This window comes from Sus scrofa, chromosome 13 (genome assembly GCF_054392235.1).
Source record: "Sus scrofa isolate SSC_HxYL_T2T_F1_AM1 chromosome 13, Sscrofa_HxYL_maternal_Yorkshire_Landrace_v2.0, whole genome shotgun sequence".
NCBI classification, from domain to species: Eukaryota; Metazoa; Chordata; class Mammalia; order Artiodactyla; family Suidae; genus Sus; species Sus scrofa.
In genome coordinates, this window is record NC_139395.1 from 155482614 (window position 1) to 155490574 (window position 7961).

The 7961-nt window shown below is 41.0% G+C and overlaps 1 protein-coding gene across 4 annotated transcripts in view; it reads left to right on the plus strand.

Annotated features, from left to right (window-relative positions):
- CD80 (CD80 molecule) overlaps positions 1 to 5898 on the plus strand; it is a 35552-nt gene extending 29654 nt beyond the window's left edge. For all 4 annotated transcript variants that reach the window (XM_021068533.2, XM_021068534.2, XM_084987061.1 and 1 more), the window contains one exon: positions 4097 to 5898. The gene's annotated coding sequence lies outside the window, so the exon portion shown is untranslated. The remainder of the gene's footprint in view (positions 1 to 4096) is intronic.
- The last annotated feature ends 2063 nt before the right edge of the window (positions 5899 to 7961 follow it).

A 7961-nucleotide genomic window follows, 5' to 3' on the forward strand; every position in this document is an offset into this window, starting at 1 on the left:
ATTGCTGGTGGCTACAGCTCTGATTCGACCCCTAGCCTAGGAACCTCCATAAGCCACAGGAGCAGCCCAAGAAATGGCAAAAAAAAAAAAAAAAAAAAAAAAAAAAAAACACCTCATCAATGAATTTGGTAAAGTTGAAGGATACAAAATTAATACACAGAAATCTATATACTAACAATGAAAGATCAGAAAGAGAATTAAGGAAATTTTCTCACTTACCATCACATCAAAATAATAAAACACCCAAGAATAAACCTATCTAAAGAGACAAAAGACCTGTACTCTGAAAACTAGCCTAATAAAAACCCTCCACTGGTGAAAGATATCAAAGATGACACAAATAGATGGAAAGATATACCATGCTCTTGGGTTAGAAGAATAAATATTGTCAAAATGACTATACTACCCAAGGTGATCTATACATTCAATGCAATCCCCATCAAATTACCAATGGCTTTTTTCCCCCCACAGAAATAGAACAAAATATTTTAAGATTGGTATGGGACACAAAAGACCTGAAATAGCCAATGCATTCCTGAAAAAGAAAAATGGAGCTGGAGGAATCAGGCTCCCTGACTTCAGACTATCCTGGTAAGCTACAGTCATCAAAAGAGTATGTAGTGGCATAGAAACATAGCTCAATGGGACAGGATAGAAAGCCCAGAAATAAACCCAAGCATCTATGGTCAATTAATCTATGACAAAGGAGGCAAGAATATACCATGGAGGAAAGACAGTCTCTTCAAAAAGGGGTCCTGGGAAAACTGGACAGCTACATGTAAAAGAATAAAATTGGAACACTCTCTTTTTTTTTTTTTTTTTGTCTTTTTGCTATTTCTTGGGCCGCTTCCGTGGCATATGGAGATTCCCAGGCTAGGGGTCTAATCGGAGCTGTAGCCACCGGCCTACGCCAGAGCCACAGCAACGCGGGATCCGAGCTGCGTCTGCAACCTACACCACAGCTCACGGCAACACCGGATCGTTAACCCACTGAGCAAGGGCAGGGACCGAACCCGCAACCTCATGGTTCCTAGTCGGATTCGTTAACCACTGCGCCACGACGGGAACTCCAGAACACTCTCTTAACAGCATACACAAAAACAAACTCAAAATGTATTAAAGATCTAAATGTAAGACCAGATACTATAAATCTATTAGAGGAAAACATAGGCTCAACACTCTCTGACATAAACCGCAGCAACATCTTCTCAGATCCACATCCTAGAGTAATGAAAATAAAAACAAATGAGACCTAATTAAACTTAAAAGTTTTTGCACAGCAAAGGAAACCATAAGGAAAATGAAATGACAACCCACACAGGATGGGAGAAAATATTTGCAAATGAAGCAACTGACAAGGGATTAATCTCCAAAATATATAAACACCTCCCACAGCTCAATATCAAAAAACAAACAACCCTATCAAAAAACGGCCCAAAGATCTAAACAGACATTTCTCCAAAAAAGACATAGAGATGGCCAAAAAACACATGAAAAGATGCTCAACATCACTAATTATTAGAGAAATGCAAATGAAAATTACTATGAGGTGCCACCTTACACCAGCCAGAACGGCCATCATCCAAAAGTCTACAAACAGTAAATGCTGGAGAGGATGCAGAGAAAAGTGAACCCCATTACACTGTTGGTGGGAATGTACACTGGCGCAACCACAATGGAAAACAGTATGGAGGTTCCTCAAAAAACTAAAAATAAAATCATACAATCCAGCAATCCCACTCCTGAGCATCTATCCAGAGAAAAATCATGACTTGAAAAGATACATGTACTCCCACGTTCATTACAGCACTATAAACAACAGCCGAGACATGGAAGCAACTTAAATGTCCATCAACAGAGGAATGCATAAAGATGTGGTGTATATATATATACACAATGGAATATTACTCAGCCATATTAAAGAATGAAATAATGGCATTCTCAGAAACATTGGTGGACATAAAAATTATCATACTAAGTGAAGTTAGTCAGACAGTGAGAGACACACATCATATGGTATCACTTATATGTGGACTCTAAAAAAAAGGATACAAATGAACTTATTTGCAGAACAGAAACAGTAACAGACTTTGAAAAACTTATGGTTATCAAAGGGGACAGGTGGTGGGGGAAGTGGACTGGGGTTGAGATGGAAATGATAAAAAATTAAGTTGTGATGATGCTTGTTCAACTATAAATATAATAAAATTCATTGAATAAAGAGACTTCAGTGTCTAGAGGAAAAGCTTCAAAACTTCTAACTTTCCACATTCCAGGTGACCTCTTCAGTCTAAATATATTCAGTTGTTTCAATTGTTCTTCACATGGCAGTTTTCCAGAAACTGTTCCATGTGAACACATTAGACGTCTAAATGTGCCCAAGACTAGATTTAATCTGATTCTACATACAATAGGGTAGTTACTATCCAGGATCTGATATGTTCTTTCTGTTAAGGAATCCTAACACAGCATCAGCTTTTGTGAGTCACACTATTAACTTACATCAATTTTACATTATCCTAAATGTCCCAGGTCTTTTCAGGTAAAAGAAAACATTGGGACATTAGAATCCAAGAGACTGATAGAAGGTCCAGGGTGGTGTACAGTCTCTGTAAACAGTTCAGTTTTGACTTGTGAAGGTTAAAGTAACATCTACATTAAAAAACAAGAGTCTGCAGAATTTCTTTAAAATAAAATGAGACAAGTATAACAGGTTATTTTTTTGTTTTTGTTTTTTGTCTTTTTACTATCTCTTGGGATGCTCCCGCGGCATATGGAGGTTCCCAGGCTAGGGGTTGAATCAGAGCTGTAGCCACCAGCCTACAGCCAGAGCCACAGCAACGTGGGATCTGAGCTGCGTCTGTGACCTACACCACAGCTCACGGCAACGCCGGATCCTTAACCCACTGAGCAAGGCCAGGGATCGAACCCGCAACCTCATGGTTCCTAGTCAGATTCGTTAACCACTGAGTCATGACAGGAACTCCCAACAGGTTATGTTTTTTACAAAAGCATTATTTCGTCTTTTTTTTTTTTTTTTTTTTTTTTTTGCTATTTCTTTGGGCCGCTCCCTCGGCATATGGAGGTTCCCAGGCTAGGGGTCTAATCGGAGCTGTAGCCACTGGCCTACGCCAGAGCCACAGCAACGCAGGATCCGAGCCGCGTCTTCGACCTACACCACAGCTCACGGCAACGCCGGATCGTTAACCCACTGAGCAAGGGCAGGGACCGAACCCGCAACCTCATGGTTCCTAGTCGGATTCGTTAACCACTGCGCCACAACGGGAACTCCACAAAAGCATTATTTCATTTTCATTTTGTAAAAATCTCTATGAGCAAGATCTCCGTTTTATGGGAGAGAAACCCAGTGCTCCCAGAGGTTGAGTGATCTGCCTAAGGTCAGACAGGGAAGGAGCAAAACCAGGACCCAAACTGGACATCAAGCTCAGGTTCCTTTTAGAATACCACAGCAGCTTATATGTACTTCCCCACAACAGCCTCTCAGCTTCCTATCCTGTTTTCTTTTCATTTCAGCTTCTTGCTTATTTCTTACAATACCCTTTCCAGGATGCTCCCCTCAGTTCTGCAATTACCTAGCATTTCCCTGATTATCTTCAAAGACTTCTGCTTAGTTAGCTGATACTTCCTAATGAAGCCACGAACTCAGTCTCCTACACAAGCCTTCTGTGGCCATCTTGTCCAATTCAAGCAGTTCTGCCTCTGAATGCTGGAACAGTGCTATTTCCAGCACATCACTGTCCACCCTGGGTTTATTTTCATGTGCCATGTCTTATGTTCTTCACCAAATCGTTGGCTTATTGAGAAGACCAAGCAAGCTCAACAAGCCTTTGTTTACCCCACATATAGATGAATGAGTGCCTTGATCGATAATGTTTGGTTGGTTGGTGACAGCTGGTAGTTAACATTTACCTGCTATTTCATGTGGTAAAAACTGTCAGATTTGTCCTAAATTCTCTCACAATTTAGACCTGCCTTTATGTTGTTTAGTCATCAAGATTAACATCTACAATGTTACCTCAACCTGGGAATAACTTCGCAGTAAAAAAAATATAAAATTTTTAAATGTTTTCTGCAGGTCCCGCCTGAGACTGACCTCTTCTTGGAGCTTCCTGAGATGGCCAGGGTTATCTCACCTTGCCCTTCATGTATCTGTTTGCAAGGAGCCTCTCATTCCAGCGGCTTTGCAGAAAGTGACTGGAGGAGTATGGTGGGGACAGAAGTTAGCTCTAGTGATGCTGACCAAGGATTTGTAAACACAGGCTTTTTTTTTTTTTTTTTTTTTTCCTTAACCCAGTGAGCCACAATAGGAACTATGGAAACACAGAATTCTGTAGGCCTGGAGGAAACATTAGTGAATACTAGTCCTTTTTTTTTTCCTTTTTTACGGCCACACCTGTAGTGTATGTAAGCTCTCAGGCTAGGGGTAGAATTGGAGCTGCAGTTGCCACCACAGCCACAGCCAAAGCAACACTAGATCAGGGCCGGTATCTGCAACCTACGGCAGAGCTTGTAACAACACTGGATCCTTAACACACTGAGCAAGGCCAGGGATCAAATCCGCCTTCTCATTGACACTATGTGGGGTTCTTAACCCCTTGAGCCACAATGGGAACTCCACGAATACTAGTCTTACCAATGACAGGGTACTGAAGTTCTGGGAGGTGACCTGAATTGTAAAGGCCAAGGCTAGAACCCAGATTTTCCTGGCTCTGGTACTCTTTTCCTTCATCAATCTAGCTCTGTGCTATTAACTGGTATGTGTACACACACACACACAGAGTTAAAGTGCTTCTGGAAACAGTTTAGCCAGTATCAATCTTCTCTACCAGGTTCAGGAGGAAGTAGAGCTATCCAAAACTAATTTCCTCTGATATGTAATGCCAATGACTTATACACTCCAAAGCAATAGCTGGGTTGGAGAGGGTGGTTAGTGTGGGTTAAAGATGCACATTCTGGAGTTCCTGTTGTGGCTCAGTGGGTTAAGAACCCAAATAGTATTCACAAGGATGAGGGTTCAATCCCTGGCCTTGCTCAGTGGGTTAACATTCTATTGGTTCACATTGGACTGATAATTTCCTTAAATAGCTTTACTTTAATTGCATTTATAAAATATTTATGAGGATGTTCTCAGTTAAAATGAGATAGGTTTTACTGTGTGTATGTACTAAAGATTAAGCTGTCTTTAGAAGAAACTGCTTAAGGTAATGAAAAAGAGCTTCCACAAGGCTTCTTTAGATCCCTAAAGTGGCTTTTCCTCCTTGGTATTTTTGGATCATTCTGACATCAGCAGAGAATTGAAAAGAAAGAAGTGGCCAACTACTGTTCTTATGTTACTTAACTCATGACTCCTCTTTCTCTAAGTGAATCTTACTTAAGCTGGGGCAACTAGACATTCTCATTTGAAAATCTAGAGTTGGACAGCAAGAGTTGACCAAGTTTCTCAAATGTGGCTGGATTTAAAATGTTTAATTTTGACAGCTAAAAAGGGACCAGATTATGCTATATAGTCTAAAGAACAGAGGTATATGTTTAAATAGTTCCTCACAGAACAAAGTTACTGAAGAAAATATGGGTAGTAGACTGACAAAAGTGTAAGGTAAGGAAACAACCATAACAACAACAACAACAACAAACAGGAATTGCTGCCTTTAGTTAAGATTCATAATCCTCGGACATGATCAAAAGGAGACCTTAAGAAGTAATTAACCACAAAACAAGAGACAAACCCAAGAGACAGCTTATTTGTACTTTAAACAATAAATTATAGTAAATTATTACTTATTACATTTAATAAATGTATTAGTACTACTTTCAAAATTATTTTACTTCTATTATTTTGATATTTTTGTGATATGAATAAAATTATTTTAAAACCAACCATCTGATAATTTATAATTTCTAGTTTAAAGATTTAACCTGTATGGGGGTATGAATAAAATAAACCGACTAACTGCCAATTTGTTACAATTTATGAATGGGATGATTAAGAAAAACATGCTTTTTGGAGTGTGGCAAGAATATGTAAATCGTGGTGAAAATACATTGGTGCAGATGTTCTCATATCTCTCCCCCCTTTTTTTTCTTTTTAGGACTGCATCTGTAGCATATGCAAGTTCCCAGGCTAGGTGTTGAACTGGAGCTGCAGCTGCTGGCCTATGCCACAGCCACAGCGACACCAGATCCGAGCTATATCTGCAACCTACACAGCAGATCCTTAATCCACTGAGCAAGGCCAGGGATCAAACCCGCATCCTCATGGATACTAGTTGGATTTGTAACCACCAAGCCACAAAGGGAACTCCAGGTTCTCATACAATTTTAACTGCTAATATCTGCAATTAGATAATGTCCTGTGTGCCACAGCATTGTGTTATGCTCTACACATTTACTACCCATTCTGGGGTAGATACTGTTTCATTTGACAGAAAACTCCAGACTTAAAGTAAAATGGCTGTGCTGTAGGTCACATGGATGCAAAGACACAGGGCTAAGACTGCAAGCCAGTGCCCTGCCTCCAGAGCCCCCAGTTCTAGCCAACACTCTAGGCTGCTTCACAAATACTGATCATGTGAAAGACTTTTTTTTCTTTTGGCTGCACCTTCAACATGTGGAAGTTCCCAGGCCAGGGATCAAACCTGTGCGGATGTTGTGGCCTGTACTATAGCTGCGGCAATAACGGATCCCAAACCTGCTGCACCATATGGGAACCTCAAACGCTGCTCATGTGGGCAACAGCATTTTCACTAAGTTTAACCCCCAAACAAAGCACAAGCAGTTTTTACCCCTCAGTACACTTGACTCAGTCATCCCCCCCCACCCCCTCATTTAGTAAAAGTTACAATCTGCAGGGCAACTTCCTTTTCCTTCTCAGGCAGCAAGCTCCTGGAGTGCAGAGACTAAGTATCTATTAATCTGAGTAACTCTTGCATATACAGCAGAGATACTTTGTCAGCAATACTGAGAGAGGAAATAAGGTCTGGCCTAGCCACTTCCTTTTTTAAGTTTTATTTCAAATGGCATGGGAACCATCTTTGATTTTTACTGAAACAAAACCAGGAGTTGCCATTGTGACTCAACAGGTTAAGAGCCCAACATAGCGTCAGCGAGGATACAGGTTCAATCCCTGGCCCCAAGCTGCAGTGTAGGTCGAAGATATGGCTCAGACCTGGCATTGCTGTGGCTGACGCTGTGGCAGCAACTGTAGTTCCGATTTGACACCTAGCCTGGGAACTTCCATATGCTGCAGGTGAGGCCCTAAAAGAAAACAAAACAAAAAAACCAAGCACTACTACACGTCTGGCACTTACTGTTTCCAGGAACCCAGGGCTTCAGAGACCATTTGCCTTACCTAGTTCTTTTCTTTTTTTTTTTTTTTTTTTGGCTTTTTGGCTTTTTGCTATTTCTTTGGGCTGCTCCCGAGGCATATGGAGGTTCCCCGGCTAGGGGTCGAATCGGAGCTGTAGCCGCCAGCCTACGCCAGAGCCACAGCAACGCAGGATCCGAGCCGCGTCTGCAACCTACACCACAGCTCACGGCAACGCCGGATCCCTAACCCACTGAGCAAGGGCAGGGACCGAACCCGCAACCTCATGGTTCCTAGTCGGATTCGTTAACCTCTGCGCCACGACAGGAACTCCTTACCTAGTTCTTTTCTCCCCTCTTCCTAGTGATCCCTACAGTAACCTACAAATGTCAATTTTTAATCTGTAGAATTCAATTTTAATCTCTAGGGAAATTCTAAATTTACTGTTGTAGTATTGAGGGAAAAGAAATTTAAATTGATCAATCAATATAGATACACGTATGTGTTTAAATTTATGGATGAGTAAACTAAGAATAGCCCAATTCTTGCTTGTTTTTTTTAAAAGATAAGTCACTGCCACTACAGATGCCAGTGCTTACATTTGTCAGCAGCCCAACCAACCACCATTCAATGGACA